This window comes from Nannospalax galili, unplaced genomic scaffold (genome assembly GCF_000622305.1).
Source record: "Nannospalax galili isolate Female #2095 unplaced genomic scaffold, S.galili_v1.0 scaffold2940, whole genome shotgun sequence".
In the NCBI taxonomy this organism is placed as follows: domain Eukaryota; kingdom Metazoa; phylum Chordata; class Mammalia; order Rodentia; family Spalacidae; genus Nannospalax; species Nannospalax galili.
Genome location: NW_008346450.1, coordinates 44,026 through 46,098, shown reverse-complemented (window position 1 = coordinate 46,098; position 2,073 = coordinate 44,026).

Below are 2,073 nucleotides of genomic sequence, written 5' to 3'. Positions count from 1 at the left end.
ACACACACACACACACACACGGCTTAGTTCATTCTCCAACCCAGCGAGTCCTGTTCCTACACTGCTGATCAGAGAGAAAATTAGGCAGTGTCATACTCAGGAGGAACAGTTGGTGTCCTGGGCCAGGGTGGCCCCTGACCCACACGGCCCTCTCACTAGTGCTCCTGCCGTCCCTCGGGCGTCTTGCCTTTTTCTGGGCCTGGACTGGCTTCCACACCCCACTTCCAGTTCGAGGCCTCGGTGGCACTGGAAAGGGGCCAGAGCTGGGGAGCCTCCGCCCTCTCCCGGTCAGGCCCGCCGGGGTCATGTGGAAGGCGCAGCCCCGCGCGAAGAGCGCAGAGTCCGCCCAGGTATCCCCCACGCTCCGCATCCCTGCCCTGCGGTGCATGGCGATGCCCCGGACCCAAGCCGCCGGGTTGCACCGCCCGCACCGAGAGTTCCCTGCGGAGCCGCCCACTGAGGAGGTAAGGAGGGGGGAACCACACACGCCGCGTCCCAGCTTGTCCAAACGGCGATCCGCCTCCCTAACACTGGACCTGATCACGGCCAGAGACGGCTGCTGGCACCGAGTGGCCGGGGGAAGGGGAAGGTGCGGCTCCCCTGCTCTGGGGCACACCACGGGCTCTGCAGCTGCGGCACTGGGAAGCGCACAACCGCTGTCTGGAGCTCCGTCCTGCACCTTGGGGTCCCCTGGGGCGCCGTCAAGCCTGGGCTTCGGGGAAGGCTCCCATCTGCGGGGGCTGAGCCCAGATCCACGCCCCAGCTCCGCATCCCGGGCCAAGAGCCCAGGATGCCGAGCGCGACCCTGGGTCTTGTTGGGTTTGCGCCCCCCACTGCGCTTCCCGGAGCAGGAGACGCCCGGGAAGAGGCTGGAGGACGCGCGCCTCAGAGCGCTGATGCAGCCCTGGTTCATCCGATGCGGGTGGACAGAGCAGGTGTCCCCAATCACTCCTGTCCCTGCCGCTCCGACAGCTAGAACTTCCAAGGAGTGCACAGGGCAGGCTCTCTTTTGCTGGACAGGATTTCCAGCGCCGAGAGGGAGGCAGGAGCTCGGGTTCTGCATGATGGGCCTGGCGCCTTCCTGAGCCTCTGTAGGTGGTGGATGATAAATCAGTCACTTCGGAGTAGAGAAGACTGTGGTCAGGCCTGGCACCCTGTCTGGTACACAGGACAATGATGCTTCATGCCTGTGGGAATGCAATGGTGTGTGCGTTGGTGTGTGTGTGTGTTTGTTTATTCAGGGGTACATAAGGATGTGCGGAGTGGAGAATCTTTAGTCCTGTCATTTTTGATCTGGCCTCTTCAGTTCTGATCACTATAGTGTCACCCTGCCGCATGGCTTCCGGGAGCATTCCTGTATGTAGCCTGATGGAGGGATCCCCAGGGCAGACTTGTGCCTGGGTTTTAAATCCCTGCATGACCCGTTGGCCTCATCCACAAGAGAGGTTTCTTAGTTCCCAGCTGTAATCCAAACCAGCCCTTATTTCTCAACATTAATGGGAAGAAAAATAATTTCCGCTTGATGCTATTGATGCCTCCCTCTGTGGACTTCATGTTCATATTGTTTTGTTGAGAGAGACTGGGGGTGGGGTATATAATTTGAGACCTCAGGAAATGGGAGGGTGGGCAATGCTGAGGGTCCTGACTGATGCCTGTGAGTGATTTGGTTTAATGTGTGGCTCCTGGTCAGGTCTAGGCTTGAGTATCTCTCAAAGACCTCCTGGGAAGTGCAGGCACAAAGAGGAGGAGCCTAGCACCTGCAGATAATCCTCAGAAGAATCCCTTGTCTTATGAGATAAGAGGAGTAGTTGAGTCATTAAACATTAAATGAGAGGAGGCACTGTCTAGTTCAGCGGCCAGTTGATTAGGTTAATGTCATTTAAAAGTTTGCTTTTGGGTTGTGGAACATAAAACTGCCTAGTCATCTGAGATGAACCAATTCCTTGTCCTTTCAGGTAGACTTTTGTTTTTTTGTTTGTTTGTTTTTGTTTTTTTGAGACAGGGTCTTCCTGTAGCCCCAGCTGACCTGAAACTCATTATGTAGACCAGGCTGGCCTTGAACTCAGAGATCTG